The 18,056-nt window shown below is 33.8% G+C and overlaps 1 pseudogene; it reads right to left on the bottom strand.

Annotated features, from left to right (window-relative positions):
* Positions 1-2,697: 2,697 nt before the first annotated feature.
* Positions 2,698-15,715, bottom strand: LOC114754575 (dynamin-2B-like; annotated as a pseudogene).
* Between the last annotated feature and the right edge of the window lie 2,341 nt (positions 15,716-18,056).

The following is an 18,056-nucleotide window of genomic DNA, read 5'->3' as shown; positions in this document are numbered from 1 at the left end:
AAATATAACAACATTAACAATTATTAATAACAAAATATAAGAAAATATGACAATAATTTGATTGTAACAATAACAAAATATAACAACATTCAGAATTTTGATCTTTATGGTTCATCATTAATTAAAATTAATAATCTTTAATACCAAAATTATCATTAAAATTCATTTAAATCCATAGGGGTTGATATATTAGAAGCTACATGAGAAAAAATAGGATTAATAACAGCCTAATTATTCAAACCGCTTTATTACCATTTCACACCGGTTTTCACTAGTTTTCACTGGTTCTCTATCGGTTCAACTCCCTCTCAGTTTAGTATCCAAACTGAATTGGTCTACTGATAGTTCACCAGTTTACCCGTTGAACTGGTCGATCCGAACTGGATTTTTGTTCACTACTAATTCATAAATAAAGAACAATTCGTTAAAATTAGTTAAAAACAATAAATAGGTTACAAATGTACTTTTATTTTCCAATATACTCTTATAATAAATGAAAAAGAGGATGAAAGAAAATGTTTGGGGAAGTGTGATATGAGAGATAATGACAAATGAGAGAGAATAAATAATTAGGATCAAATTGGAATAAATATATTAAATGTTAAGACAAACTCAAACTGAAATTTAGAACATGAACCATACCCCTTCAAAAATTTGAACCTTATAACTAAAACCGGAGGAAATACATTTTTACAACATTTTAAAACTTTCACACGTGCTTTTAGATCATTTTCTTGACTAGCATTGCATGGAATCAAATCTAACTTGTAATTGAAAAAAGAAAAGAAAAAATTTATCTTTTAATCTTTCAATTTTTAACTCATTTATAACCCGGTCTCTGAAGTATACTTGATACAATTTGAATCCTTTAAATTTCAACTTTTGAGATTTAGCAAGGAGGCTTGGTTGGTACTAGAGACCGAAAAATTCACAATATCTCTAGACTCGGCAAATAATATCAATTTTATTTCTCAATCCTCACAAATTTCTGTTTGTTTTTGAATTACTCCTCTTAAAAAATCCAGGATGTGACCCGGGAATTCCAAGTGCAAGGGATGCTGACTTTTGTGTTGTGGAAGGAGGGAAAGAAGATGGTAGCTGCCGAATCATACTTTCTTTTCCCCACCAAAGATAATTTAGTGATGACTAATTGAGTTATAAATGATAAAAGGCAGAAATATAAATGATTTAGAGATTAAGGTTTGAACATGTCAAAAATTTAAAGATCACATCAAAGCATACTCGAGGTACATTGTTATAAATAACTTAGTACTTGCTTGGGTTGGTTTGTTAAAATACTTATAAACATTTCATATAATTCAAGACAAAACTCTTTTATCACATACTTGTTTTATATTTCATAAATTACAATTAAAAAATTACTGATAAATCATTTCAAATTTGTTAAATTTTTCCTAAAAACATGTTCGATCAAGATGATGATTACAATCTGTATTTTTAGGGAATGCAAAATAATTTACTGCAGAGGAAGTTTCTATGCTTTGTACACGAGATAAAAATGTCTACCAGCTTATCTAAACTACTATATATTAAAAATTAAAACACGTTGGCAAAAAAAAAAAAATTAAAACACGTAGAAAGGGTAGCCAATTAGAATCCAAACCATAATATTTTGTTTTCATTAAAATCATTATATATATATATATTTTTTTTTGCTGTGATTTTTTTTATCTACTTAATATTAAGAACAATAATATCCAGAATAAAACGTACAAGAACTAAGTAAATGAATGGGATACAATTGGTAACATCACACTACTATTTTAAAAGCCAAACCGGATATTAAACTGAAGAGATCAGTTGGTCACTATTCACACGGTCAAACTAGTTAAGCTGACAATCAGACCGGTGACATAATAATTAAATAAAAAATAATATTATATACTTATATAAATATAAAAAATAATTATGAACTTAAAAAAAAAACCTATGGTGGTACCTCACCCTCGCATCACCCTTCATCTTATTTCTAAATTAATCTTAGTAGTAATGGGTGGTCCCTCTCGACTCACACTTCAATGCATCCCCACCAAAGACAAACAAATAAATATAAAATATCGTTAAGTTTCTCTTTCTACGTCAATATCCAATCCTTTACATTCATACTTACAGTTCACCCTACTCATTACCTTGAAAGCAGAGAACAACGGAGTAGTAGGGCAAAGCTTGAAACTTGAGGTCGGAATTCCCAAGGTGTGCTGCATCCGCTGAGTAAACAACGTTCGTTCAAAATTTCGATGGCAGCATACTGCATCTTCACATTCACACTCAAGAATGAGAGAGCGACTGTCAAAATTGGAGGAATAGAGCTTCCAAGTTTCTCCCTTTCTGAACAAAAGACAATGATACATACTGGGGATTGGGGGGTTTTTGGGGGTGAATTTGGACTTTTCTTCAAGAGTTTTTGGGCGACACACTTCGGCTGTTCGGTTTTTGGAAAACCGCTCCAGCTCCTGAGCGAATTCCGACTACCGAAGAGCCGGCTAAACTATCTGAACAGTTGACCAAATAAGACGATCTGACCAGCCAAACTGGTCCACCGTCCGATCCAGTTTTAAAATCATTGCACCCAACTTAGCATAAATCATGCGGCTTAAATGAACACATGGATCATATGGATTTAAATAGGGAAGCAAAATGGGGGGGCGGGGGGGACTGGGGGGAGAACAAGCCAAATACTTGTAACAAAAAGGAATTATGATATAGGGGAATATATAATATCCCCCAATTGTTCAGGCATAATCCAAAGTTTAGTCTGAACTATTCGAGAGCCAAGAACCAAAATATTGCACCAGCTTGCAAATACAAGCAAAAGACATCTGTTGCATAAAAATAATGAGCAGACTTCTTTTTCTTTCAATAAAATAAAGTAAGAAACAAAAAACTATGAGAATCAAACAAAGAGAAAAGAATATCGAATTGCATGATATAACGAATGGATTCAAACCCTCCTTGATCTTCTGATACCGGGACAAACCCAAAGGCTTGTAACTAACTGCAATCTTCTATGTACACAAACACTTCATCAGCTAAACATCCTTGCAGGGGAAAAATCACGTCCAATATATCCTCCCAACTTTGAACTGGGGCGAGGGTAGGCACCCTCCAAAAATGCATGAAAACATGAGTTGTCAAGCAAATCATGATCAGTCAACCATACGTCAGTATTTATAACCTGAAGAACCAGGTGGAGCCGGTGGTAACCGGGTTGGTGTCCGACGGCTGCTTGAGTTTGGACCATAGTTAATGTCACCGTTCTGGGTGGGTCGACTGTGACCATTGGACCTGGATCTCGAAGAACTGCTACGACTAATGGGGCCACTGGCAGCTGCATCAAAGGCATTTCTCCAGTCATCACCTGAACCGCTTCTGGGACTGCTCTCTGCAAAATAACGGTCTAGAAGTTTGAATAAAGAGAAGGGCGAGATAGATAAATAAATAAAAGGATGCCTCTGAACAACACTGCAAAAATGTAACGAGTATCAACCCCACCAACATATTTTAGAGATATACAAGGCGTATGGTTAATTAAGGTTGCAGGATAAAATTGGCAGAGGAAAAAAATTATCTTCTCCAGCAAAACATTAGTTAATATTTGTTTGATTGTAAGATGGAAAAAAAAAAAAAAAGAATTTGAAGTTCTGATAATATAAAGTAATAAACAATCACCAAATATACCAATTTTTGGAACTTCATCAGCAAATAAATAAATAAACTAATAATGCTTATTTATATTTTAATGAATTGGTTTTGTCCAGCAACACCAAAAAGAAGTTTCCACACGCACCTGCTGAAGTATCATCCGACCAGTTAGAGGCAGCAGCTGCTCTGTCATCATGAATACTCAGCTGCCGTGTCAGTTTTGAGAGAAGTGAGGATTGTTTCTCATACCGCTCTCTCCTACGCTTTACATTATGATCTTCTTGAATCAGCTCCTCAATCTTAGCCGTGCTTTGAGCACTGCCCAGTAGAAAAGTATGGAAATTGATAACCATGGTTTGTACCAGAGAAGAAACTACGATTGATCAACAGTCAGATTGCATACAAAAGGTACATGAATGTTAATCAACACCAATATGATCATCATCAATACATACATACATATATATAAGCAAGTGGTGGCCATACTATTCATAATTAACCATGAACAATGCAACTTATAGTCACCTTAGACTCCGTTCAATTCACGGGCCCATCTATCTAGTTGACTTTAAATAAAATAAGTAAACAAATGAAAAACATCTACAAAAGCTTTGATTATGCATTCAGGAGTGTTTTGCCCAAACATACTTTAGGTATGGGATTGAGAAAGTCTACTAAAAGAGTGTTTAGCATAAAGAATTGCTTGTTACATGGAATTGGACAAACCCATGTATGTAGGAATAGGAAATACCACGACAAGAAATGATATTCTCCAATCCCACCTCCATGGGTTTGTTAAATCCCATCTAACAAGCAATTACCCATGCTAAAGACTTGATTTTTCTCAATTGCAATCCCAATTCCCATCCCTCATTTTCAATGTTTCGTACCAAACGAGACCTTAGAGTTGGTTTGCCTAAGTTGTTTGCTGTTATTTGTTTACGTAAACCGGAGTTTTATTTGTAAACAGTTGCAAGCCTTGTTAATCCAATAGATTTTTAAGAAAATTCCTATAAAAAAGAGCAGCCTGATACACAAGGCATCCCGTGCCCAAACAAGGTCCGGGGAAGGGCCGGATCCAGTAGAATCTTATGCATGCAGCCTTACCCTGGAAATTATTTCTAAGAGGCTGCTTTTGTAGCTCGAACCCGTGACCTTTTGGTTACAGGGAGACAGCTTAACTAGTTGCACCAACACTCCCCTTCTTTAAGAAAATTCCCATATTTATTGTGCATTCAAAGTAAAAGGTGTAAGATTCTTTGGGTGGTCATAGTATTAGCATATAAACGATCAGAATCAAGAGTAAAGTTTTAGGTAAACTTGGTTTGCAAAAATTTGGTAGACAAAACACTCATAACAGTCACATAAACATAAGTAGGCCATATTTTTCATTTAGACTAGGTTTATGTAAGACATCTCAATGATTGATTGCAGATGTGCTTCTCAATAACATTGTGTTTGGTCACATAATTTTCTCCCCAACTTTCTCTCCTCCGCTTTACTCGCAACACAAGTCAAAGGAAAAAAGAAGCTTTATAAATTTCAAAACTCCCACTAATTAGATCAAGACAACGGCAAAACAACATTCAATAAAATCATCAATTCACAGCAAAAGGCATGAGCCAAAACTAATGAAAGACTTATAAGTAGAGAATGACTCTAGCATGGAGAAAAGAGAAATCTGATTAGAAGAAACAAAAGCAAATATAGAAGTGAGAAGAACTTTTAAAACCTGACAGAGCTATATAATTGATTTAGCATGTCTTCCTTAGCCTTTTCAACTTGGCAAAGGACAACTGCCTGCTCAAACAATCAACCAGCAAATGCGTTAAAAACATCCACAAAAGTGCAAGAATAGAAAAAAGGAAAAGGTTATAAACAAAAGCTAACCTTTGGTACATTAGCAGCTAAACTGTTCAAAACAGCCTCAACATAGCCACGAACTTCTTGAGCCATCCATCTGAGTTCTTCCTCAGGATCAGCAGGCCTTCGAGCCATTGTATCCTGGTAAAGGATAAGCAAACAAATTGAGTAGTTTGTATTTATAAGACATAAAAACTATGAACCAGCAATAGACTGCACACGAGCAATAGCTATGAACCAGCAACACACCAGGGAACCATCAGAGAGACTATGCCTCATGGTAGAACCACCATCAGATAATATTTGCCCTCCTTTTTCTCGTATAATATTACTTATTTTATTGATCCATTCAACCTTATCAGCAGTACTCTCAGCCTTTAAAATAACGGCACTATGTGCTGCAAGAGAAGGCAATTATGATTAAACGCGTTATAAAAAAACCACATAGATAAAAGTGAGGGCCAGAACCATAAGTAGCCATATTAACAAGGAATTTACCTTTCAGAACAGTTTTATATGGAATTCTGGAAGTAATCTTGAAAGCAAGGTTGGCTTTTTTAGGATCAGGTCCACTGGATTTCTTATCCTTTGAGCTTTTCGATGGAGGATCCTCTTCCTCAGAAATTTCTTCAACGCTGCACTCCTAGATAACAAATAAATAGAAATGTTATCGAGGCCATAATTTATGCCCTCTCCATGCTCATACAGCAGCATAAACCATGCCAACAAAGGTATTTTTGCAAGACGAAATCAATCAAACCATTACATGAACTGTTAAAAGTCAACAGAAATACCCTCCAAAATTGTAAAATGGGACAAGGGAAAAGGATTGGGGGGCAAGAGACATTGAACAATAGTAACAATTCCCAACGAAAATGTTACACGTATAAAAAAATCAAAGCCATCTATTATCAGAGGAGAATAAAAAAAAAAAATTTACTCTGGTTTTTAATTCTTTCACAGTTACGCAAATGACAAAGGAACTGGAAGAGGAAAGAATAGCATTAAGAGAGAAAGCAAGAAGGATAAGAAAGAAATTATCATAGAAAGTCTAAAAGTGGTTCTGATTTCCTATGACTCTTTAGATGATTATAAGAGTGTTCAGTATGCAATTTGCCGTAATATACACAGCACAAGGGCAAAATCACAACGCACTATCAATCAAAAGGCTAAGAATATGATCCTTGCTGTTCCCACCTCATTCATCATGATAAAATTGAAATTTAAGCAAACACTATGGTAGGTCCATACATCACACTTATGCTCAAAACCTTTTATCTTAAAAGGACATATTAGAGATTTAATGAAATCATTAATCATCCCTGAACCTTCTTACAGATTAACCCTTTAAAAATTAAAATAAATGGTCCATGACAATGCCTTTTTCCCCCCCCCCCCCTTAGTTCACATCCATGACCATTCTTAACTATTACTTCCGGGTCTTTAATATAAGATCTAGTTGAATAATTTGGAGAGATTATGGAAGTTAAAAGATTACTTAACTATAGCATATATTACATGATCTTTGTCAAATACTTATGTAAAAATTGTTAGATTATATATTAGTTTATAAGTTAGGCAAATTAGTTTGGAGAAAAACAATAAACATAAATACTTTATAGTAATTTTTTTAATTTCCTTAACCTCCACTATAAAGACCGGTCAAATGACAACCAAGCATGCGTTAAAGTACTTATACAATGAATCCATTCAAGCACCCATAACATCTGCTCTAGAATGTCTAGTTATATTATATTTAGGTTATAAAAACTCTCGCCCATAATTCTTATGCATGCTAAATCATAATGCATATCTGATTAAGGAAATACGGAAGTATTGACGGTCTACATACCTCTAATGTAATAACACCACGGAAGTTTCTTTCCTCTTGCTTTTTGGTATAACCAAGCTGTCAGGCAAAAAGCAAAACTATTGGAGTAAACACCACATACAGCAGATTCTATAAGTAGTCAATTTTATCTTTCAAGCCAGAACAAATCAAGAGTTCAAGATGCAAGACAGATAAAAGAATATGATGATAAATCTGTTTAAAAACTTAAAAGACATGTATTAAACAAAATATCATTCATTGAAACTACTATGCATAAATCTACAATATCTGAAAGTATCTAATCTAAATGAGACCCAGCCAACCAAGATTTTTAGAGATCAAAGAGCAGGATTAAAATTTGAAATTTATAAAAAAAAATTGTGATGAAATACCAGCAAATGCAAGCATAAATATGATATTCTTGTAAACAGTCGCAAACCTTTCCCGTCTTTGCATTCAGAACAAACCATCGTCTGCTCCAACCATTTGTTTTTGCACTTTTCTTAAACAAATATCCTGCAAGTTGGAAGATTAGAATTTAGTATATTAATGATTAGAAAGCTAGCACCAGGAATTCCAATTTATGAAATAAGTGTCTAGACCAAGTACAGCTTCCAAATCTAATAATGTTTAGCTTGGCACGTATTATGGATATCTCTCATGCCTTTCAATGTAGGTCAGATAGCAAAAGAAACATAATTATCTGAGGTTTGGAAGTGAGATAAAACAATTTCCAAAGACCATTTAAGATCTAAAGTTAAGTTTCTTTTAGAAGTACAGTACCTATTTTAAATTCACTTTCAGATATGCACATATAAGCCACCAAAAACAGCAGAAAAAATTGATGTTTGACTTCATAAAGGAACATTCAAAAACCAAGTATGTAATCTATATACAATTCAATATTTTCCTTTGAACTTACGTGAATTGTGCCATTGTCATTTATTTAATTTATAAAATGGTTGTTCGTTAAATGGAGGGAAAAAAGCAGCCACAAAAGGCAAGATAGAAATTAAAACCGTTTTTGATTGAGAAGTCAAGTCCATGACAACCTACATACTACACCCCAATGAGTCTTTAACCAGAGCACTTGAGCAATCTCTACCCAAAAAAGAAAGATGTTCAGGTCGGAGAAGTGAGTGGAATACAAAGACTAGAACAGATAATTGATATGATTAAACTTCAAGAATTTCCTTAGAATAAAAAACTTGGTCATTTTCCAGTAAATTACCATCCAAACAATATAACAATTCAAACTTACAGACCATAAACAGTTCTAGTCCGTCAAATTGACCATAACCCCCCCCCCCCCAAAAAAAAAACAAGAAGCAATTGTTCTACATAGTAGCATCATGGAATAGACAGATAGACCTGCTGTTATTTCTCCTTCAGGACCAGCAGTCTTTAGACCAGAAGCCTCTTGTCCTTCTTTATCCGCCTGACCTGATTTGTTCTTTTCCTTATCTTTGTCCTTCTCCTCCTTCGTTGATTTCATACTACCACCAGTTTGAGGGCTAGTTGCCTAAGATATTGTAGTTAGCAGGAAAAACAAATGGTAGATATAAATCAATAAATTGGAGTCGCAAAAGCACAACCTCTTAGTTATCATATTCTAAAAATTCATAGCTCAAAGCATGTGACCACCTACCCGGTTAAGTAGAGATTGTTCAGCACCGTGCCCTTTCTTCGAGGATCCACTTTTCAGCTCCTCCTCCCGACGCTGCCTTTCCATCCTAAGTAAATAGCAAAGAACAGTTGAGTAGGTAATTATCTCACACATGCCAGAACCTAAGAACATCCCAGCTTAAATTGATCATACATCATTAGTATGTCCACTTAAATATTCCCAAATAATAGTTCTGAGGAAAAAAGTACATAATCATCAGTTACTAATATGTCAAACTTAATCATCTCAGGACGCTAAGACATAGGAAAATAGATATTACAACTCAAGCTCTAATAATATCTATAAATTACCTCCTTTGTACCAGACGAATGAAGTGTTGTGGTGGCACAAAAGCTCGTTCCATATCAACTAGTGCTACAATCATTTTCTTTGCTTCATTTTTAAACCCTTCAAGTGCAGCCGTTGCAATAGCCACAACCTTGTAAATTTTAAGGAAACATATCGGGATTAAAAGAGACAATGGATCTCACCCAGTTGGTGCTCTCAAGCAAAATAAATGGAGGAGCAATTTGGAATAAAAGAAATGAGCTTTAATTAGCGAAGAAATACAATTGTTCAATAGAAAATGAATTGACATTTACTTGGGAAAAGAATATAACAATGAAGCTAATAGCCATACCTCCCTCTTGAAAGGAGGGTATCTTCCTAAACCAGGTGTAGCATTGGCAGCAGCTGAAACAATATCCATCAGGACCCGATGCACCTGAACCACAAGCAAAAGAATATCTTCAGCGATAAGGACATATAAACGCACATAATTCATTGGGAATAAAATGCACAAATTATTGTAATTTATGGATAATTTATTCATAATCAGATCATTTAAATTAGGCTTCTTAAAATATTATAATTAGACAGAAGGACAGATGAAAGTAGTCATCAGTTTACAGTGTTTACAGTCGCAGACCAAACAAATTTATAGATATTTTACGTTAAAAAGAAAACTTAAGGTTGAACCACAAACAACTAGTGAAAGTACAGAAAAACCCAAACAAAGATAGTAGATCTAAACTACAAAACTAAACAACGAAGCAACTGAAAGAATGATGAACAGCAAGCATCACTATAAAAAAAACTTCAAGTAAGCAACCCAAAAATGACTCAGAAGACCATGCATGATAAAACATAAATACCTCATCCACACAAAGCCGTGATGGCTCTTTAGCAAGCTCCAAAACACCTTTAATTAGAGATCTTAATCCCTTTTCCGGGGAAATAAGGTATGGCTGATAACCATCAGCTTCTAGAACAATCTAATAAGCGAACAACCAAGTCAGTAGTAAAAACAAAAATTAAAGCAAAATATGTGCGTGCATGCACAGAAGGAGGACGAAACTTACCCTTTTCACATTGTTGATGTCAAAATGCCTATCTAAAGGTAATTGCTTCATTCTATTAGGAAAATTTCCCTCAAAACTAGCAACAATTTTCCATCCAGCTCCCTGCAAGGTTATTTATAGTAAATATAAAGATACTCAAAACTTACAGGAAAAAGAATTTAAACATGTTCAAATCCACTTGTCAACAAATCAACAAATGAAACAAAAATAACGAAATAGATTATACATAGCAAATATTTTACTAAGTGGTAGCATGAGAATGCTTAAGGTTGGATATGTAATACATCTATCCAAACCTTCTCCTGTCAGCTCCTACCGTGGGGAAAAGTGGTCGTTGAAAATGGATATGTGAATATCAAATATGTGTTCACTGTTCCAAAACCTTGCAAAGTTTGATCTTGTAATTAATTGGATATCAAAGGTCAAAGTTCTTTTTAGCAAACAACTCCTAAAATATAGAGATAAATGAAATCTAAACAATCAGCTGGTGCAAGAGAAATTAACATTCCTTGCAACAGATCAAATGAGATGATACCTGTTAAAATATAAGATTAAGGAAACTCACCTCACCAGTGGTAATATGTTGTAAGAACTTATCCTCAAATTCACGGCAAAGTTCCAGGGCTATGGCACGTGTACCCTCTGCAGTGGTAACCATTTTCTCACCAAGCCTCACTAATTCATCTTGAATTATCTGAGACTTCCCTTGTAACCTAGTCAGTGAAAAAGTAAAGATTAACAGAATATTTACTATTTCAAATTCAATTGCATTGCCAAAGCGAGTATAACCACACCTCAAACAATCAGCACCAATCATCAAATTCTTTGCTTGCAAACATGTCTATTTTAAGATGCATAGAGTTGACACGAGTATTAAGCATAAATTTGCATCAAATGGTTAAAAAATAAAAATGAAGGAAAATAAGATCTTCAGTGTGAAAAATAATACAATTTTCCATAAGAAAATGAAGAACTCGTAACTAAGTGAAACACAGAAAGAATAAAAAGGTCATTGTTCGAGAATAACACATAAAGGACACACTAGTTAGTAAGCTACACACAGGAAATAACACTAGATTAATTTAATTGTCTTTGCAATGCAAACAGGTAAAGAGGAAAAAACTATAACAATTACAGGCTAGTGATCCTCTTAAAATTCCTTTCAAAAGTTGAAAACTAGAAGAAATCAACATCGAGACAGAAAATAGATCTTTCATTAAGAACCCACTAGACTAAATCGTTATCTGCTACCCTTCAGTTAAGTTGCCACTAAAACGTCCATGAGAAGGCAAAAAGAAATCAACGCTTCCAATTACTGATAAAAAGTCATATTACAACATATGTACATTACCCAGATAGAAGATTAGGCAGCCTGAGCTTCATACGATTCCGGATCTGCTTTGCTAAAGCATCCACCAAAGCTATCCTTCCAAGCTTACTTGGAGGAGCTCCAATCAATATTGATTTAAGGCTTTCACTCTCTGCTCTCCATGCAGTTTCCAGTGAACTTTCAGAACCAGCAGATCCAGACTGTGATGTTGCTATTGAAACTGATTGACCAATCAAAGCAACCCAAGTTATATCTGATGCTCTGGCAGGACCCTTATTTGATAGAAGTGCTTGAACTGCAGCCAGAGACTTCTGGTCTGATGCAGCTTGATCAATTTTACTGATAACACCAATGGTCCTTGTGCCTACAACATAATTATATAGTTTTGTTGCCTATTTAGTCAATTAATGAAAAAGAAAAACCGAAAAGAGAAGAAGCCCAGATAAATCTAGAGTAACAGAGCTACACCAATTTACAAATAGCAATGAACCCATAACAATAAACCAAAATGATATACCTTCCCCATCATATTCCTTCGCAACTCTTAAGGCTCGAGATGAAGCAATTTCAGGGGCTTGAGCTGCGGGTACTATAACTAGCAAAATGGCATCATTATGTTCACCGTGTTCACTAACCTAGGCAATGAGAATTGCATATAACGTTAGAATTCCAACAGTATTTGGATATGACTTACCAAAAAACTAAGTAGAAATTACAAAAAAGACAAAATGGAAGATAAGAATCTCAATTCAACTTCAATAGATTAAAATTCGAGCCAATGTAAATCCCAGGATCAGAAAAACATATGAAAAGGGCAGGCCACCATTTACCATAGATTCATCCATAATGCGCTGATCCAATCCAGGTAAATCAACTAACTTGAGTGGTGGCGCTGTAAAGAAAAAAGATTAAAGTGAAAAGGCTATGTATAAACAGGGAGGTAATATCATGACAGCAGAAGCCTGTTAAACTAAATGATTTAGCAAGTTAAAATAGAGATCATTTATGGGGGTGCAAATAAGAGAAAACTTTCAGAAATTATCTGATACAATATATCACTTAATATACATTGCATGCAGCACTAGGAAACTGCTAGCTTTTTGTGAGAGCTACCTTCAGCAATAACTATACTGTGGGAAAGACGCTTCACACAATGTCTGAGCTAAGCGGCATATTCATGGATTATAAATAGTAAAAATTGCCGTAGATTTTATGCTGATATATTGATTGATATATTCATATACTAATAAGATTTAAATGGCATATCTTAATTGTTGTCATATTGCTTCTAGACTTTATTGAATAATATATCTACACTGACACTATGTTAAAGCAACAATACTCATCGGAAATGGAAGCAGAATCAGAAGTTTTCTTCACAAAATTCTTAAGTAGCTAGCAAAACAAGCTACAGGTTTCTCAACATATAAAGAGGGTAATAACTATCAACCATTACTCGTCAACAAACCTGTGCTTGTACGTAGCTTCAAGTATATTTGATCTCGGCTCTTTCCTGAGACACTTTTACTCAATCTATCCTGTAACGAATGTCGTAAAGCACCTGTTGCAATTAAGCAAAACATATTGACACCTTTGACAGAAAAGACAAGTGCAAACTGTAGCATATAAGCCACTAAACGCAAACGAGGGAAAAAAATAATAATGTCAGTTACAATAAGAATAAATAATCCCTAGTGAACATGACCTTTATGGTTTGGCCTGTATGACAAGGAAAAATTATCAAATTTCCAAACACCATCACTGATACCCCCATTTGCCACATGCATACCGCATGCAAAGCAATTAAGAAATTAACATCCCAAACTTATTTTGAATTCAAAACGACACAAGGAACCAACAGCAGTATCACACAAAGAAACACAGTTCAAGAAAAGAAACCAGACAATAGAGACTAACTTGCAGAAACTTGCTGTGACTTATTATCAATCTGCAAGACAATTGATTTGCTGCTCAAGGAACCATCTTGCTGTAGATCAATGCATATAGGAGCTCGTGTAGCACCATTTTCACCTGTCGGCTGGGAATCAAAACATTCAATGAGAATAAGGAGCGTGTAAAGAAGGCACTGTACCCAAGTTAAATGAAATTAAATGAACTCCATAAATTCAACTCACCAGAACAGGATGTCCAATCAAACTGTTCAAAACAGCAGACTTGCCAGCACCCTAAACAATTTTGGACAAAACAAAGAAACAACATACAGATCCATCACTTTTTGTTGATGGATAAAAGAGGCATCAAATATCAAGGAAGCAGGTAGCAAAAGAAAAATAGTGAGATTAAAATTGAGTTCAAACTGATTATAACTCCTCCCAAGATCATAAACACAAACTAATGTTAGGCTTCAACAGTACCGGAAAGTCTTTGAATAATTTATTTAATTGATGATTTGCAACGATCTACAGTTATCTTCACAGCTGTGAGCTAACAAAAAATACAGATATTCATATCCTTCAACATAGACACGTCCACTGTAACAGAGAAGCTTACATGCAAGGGTATCACAAACCAATACTCTTTAAAGCCAAAGGGGAGTAAGCACAAAGAAATTCGATTGTTACACTCTCAATATGGGAAATAATGCCTGACTTTTATGGGGTTTGATAATGTAATTACTGTTCTCCACATCTACCAAGTTGACTGATCCTGCATTGTTAGCACTCAAAATAGAAGCCTTTAATGTACTGATTAGAAAGCCAACATATACTGAAGCACACATATCATGATGAAGCATGTAATAGCACCACAGGCTCATTCTGCTTTATGAATTTCAAAAGTTAGATTCAATGACAGAAAGCCACTTTCTAATCTCAATCAGAGTCCAGTCTTCACCTTAATCAGAATTCCGTAAATGGTCAACTAATGTAAGAGCGCACCAACCAAGAACTAAGTCATATTATACCTTACACAAAGGGAAAATATAACATTTTTTGCCAACGGGAAAAAAAAAATTACCTAATACCCCGTATAAGATGAGTCAAACATTCAAATTCCTTCAAAACATTTTCACGAAACAATTTGCCGAAACTTTCAAAATACAAATCCATTCACAAGTAAACTAGCACAACCAATGGCTGGAAGTCATTATAAGTTCCTTTGATAACAAGATTCAACTCTAATGCTTGATCATCGTATAAAATGCAGGAAAAATTGTTTAATTTTGCAACAGGGAACCTTATTAAAAATTAAGCCATAAATTCATCTGATCCCAGGTTCCATTGCGACCTCAGGTACCATAATTGTACACTTCAATATCACAGGCACTATTTGCTCGAAATTAGCTAAAGATCTACAAAGACGCAGAGACTGAGAAATCCACAAGCTCAAACTGATCAAAGAAAGACACAAATCCAACGCACTTCTTTGAAACACTACATCCAGAAATAAAGTATCATAAACCCACAGATGAACAAGAAATAGTCATCGGAAAGAAAAGAAGGCAAAGGAAGTCACAAAGCTTTGACACCCAAGTACTCACAACGTTGCCAAGTGCTACGACATTCAGGAAAGTGGAGGCCTTCTTGAAGATGAGGTGGGGTTCGACTCATCAACATCTTCGTCGGCAAGCACTGCCGCAGCTTGGCGCATCGCCAAAGCAAGCTGGGACAACTCCTCGATCGCCTCCATCAATCGCGGAGATCAATGATCCAACCACGCAAACTATTTACCTGTAAGCTTATTAGAGTCCAAACAAGCAGCACGGTATCAGGACCGATCGAAATCGAACCCTAACAAGTGATTCACAACGACCTAAGTGTGCCAATCAGATCTCCCTGAATCAAAAAGACTAATCTTGAATTCCACCAATGAAATTCGAAACAGCAAAATCAACAATTGCTAATCCTTCTTCAAACGGGGAGAGAGAGAGAGCGAATTCAAAACGCACCACACGAACACACACTCTCTCTACCCCAAGCTTTTTCAAATGCTCTCTCTGGTCTCTTTCTTCAATTTTGAATCTTGTTTTGTTTTCAACTATTGGACGATTTTACTCTTCATTTTTAAATCAAATCTATCTCAAAAATTCTACTTTACTGCTCAGAAAGCTCTGATTTATCTTGAGAAGGTAGAATATGATAGCGTAAACATGGTTGACAAATTTCAGTGTAGTAAATCTAGGATCGGATCTCGGACAAAAACGGAATCTAAGATTTGTATCAGGGAGTTTTCCATGTTAACCCATGATTAATTTTTTATTTTTTATTTAGTTTAAAACTAAAAAAGTAAACAGAACTGTCAAAGGATAAGAACAGGATTTCCCTCCCAAAAAAAAAAAAAGATGCAAATTTGTGATACTAGATACCCGAAAGTTTTTTTTTACGCAAATAAACTCCAAAATTTAAAATCGTACCAATTTCATCACTTACTGTTAAAAATATTAACAATTAATATTATTATTTTACCCATGAATATTAGTTTTTTTATTACCTAAAAAACTTTTAGGTACCCAATATTTTTAAATGAGAATTTTTAAACATATTTGTATCTTAACTCAAAAAAATAATAATAACAAAAACTTGGTTCAAAGTACCATCCTCTTCAATTTAGAGCCTATTTCGCAAAATGAAAAAAAAAAATGCTTTTTGGACCCAAACCATGGTTTGGGTCATATCTTTACTAAAAAGCTAGGAGAAATAATCAAACCATTGATTGGACCAAAACTATGGCTTCTAAAAAAACAAAATGAATTTGTTTCTGGGTAAAATTTTGAGGACTGTTGTGTGATGATTATAACTGCAAGAGAACATATGACAAAAGACACCTCATATTCAATTATTCAATTATTTAATTATAAGCTTCTTTCTGCCTTTGGTGCTTTGGTCTTTCAGAAGTGCTTTAATAATATATTATTCAATTAATAATATATGACAAAATAATCATTTTCTATAAATTTATTTAATCTTATATTTTATAAATATATACACATATTAATTATTTATTAATTATATTTCTTATATATTATTAATTATTTTGGTAAAAAGTATATTATTAACAAATTTATTTCTTCAAATTAAAATATATTATAAAATCTATCTTTTATGTAATTATCATATTAACTTATCCTCCTTTTAGTAATTTGCATATATAAAAAGTACTTTTGATAACAAAATCCAAACACTCTCACTTTATCAAAATCACTTTTTCACAAAATTATTTTTCTAAAATCTATTCTCAAAAATAAACTTTTTTCCCAGAAGCTATTTTCCAAATAATGATTTGATTTTATCCAAACACCCCCTTAGAATGAAACATTAAAAAAAAAAGTTCGAGGTAAGCTTCATAATAGAATTCATATTCATAATTTATTTTTTTAAAAAAAAAAAACTGATATGATATTATTAAGGGGAAAAAAGGGGATCGAACGCTATTAAAAATCAGTGGGATCAGATCAGAGTAATTCAAAATCAAACCAGACATATCAAAATAATGTAATTTAATTGAAAATAATAAAATGCAACAACATTAATAATTACTAATAACAAACTACGATAAAATACAATAACAGTTTGATTATAACAATAACAAAATATAATAATATTGAGAATTTTAATCTTTACAATTCCTTAATAACTAAAATTAATAATCATTGGTACTAAAATTATTATTAAAATTCATTCAAATCTATAGCAACTGGAATATTATGACTGAATGAGAAAAATAGGACAAATAGCAATATAATCATCCAAACCAATTCACAAATTTTCCCTAATTCTCTTAAGTTTGACTGAGTTGATACCAATTCAATTTCTGGCCAGTTTAGCACTCAATCCAGACCAAACCACTAGTTAGTTTTCCAATTGAATTGGCTGGTCTAGTCCTATTGTATGCAAATTTTGTGATGATGAAGACCAGGAGTAACAAAATGATGACTTGGAAAGAGAAAGAAATATTAAAGTCATCGGACACACTAATACTATATCAAAGAGTGTCAAAAATTATAAACAAATATGGAAGATGATGCACTTGATGCCACGGTAAGTAATTCTGAGTCCTATCCATGTGTTAATTATGAGATAATAGTGAGACAACGTTTTTGGCTTGATTTGGCATTTTCACAGGAAAAATATAGAAAAAAAACCTGAAAATTACATACTTTTAAATCAGAGATCCCTATAAAAATATGTGGTTAATTGCAAGTTAAACGTAGTAAAAATATACAAAAACTTGATTTTGGTTTTAGCAATTTTCAGGTTCATTTTACTATCATTTTCCCTTTTTTTTTAATAAAAAGTTCAGATAATGTTATTTATTAGGAAGTGTAATATTATAATTTCCATGTACTAAATATGAAAAAGGAAGCAAAACCTTAGGTTAAGTTTT

Source organism: Neltuma alba, unplaced genomic scaffold, assembly GCF_004799145.2.
Source record: "Neltuma alba isolate B1F8T4 unplaced genomic scaffold, ASM479914v2 tig00010152_pilon, whole genome shotgun sequence".
Taxonomy (NCBI): domain Eukaryota; kingdom Viridiplantae; phylum Streptophyta; class Magnoliopsida; order Fabales; family Fabaceae; genus Neltuma; species Neltuma alba.
Note: the sequence above shows the minus strand (reverse complement) of the source record. Positions and strands in the feature narration are given on the sequence as shown.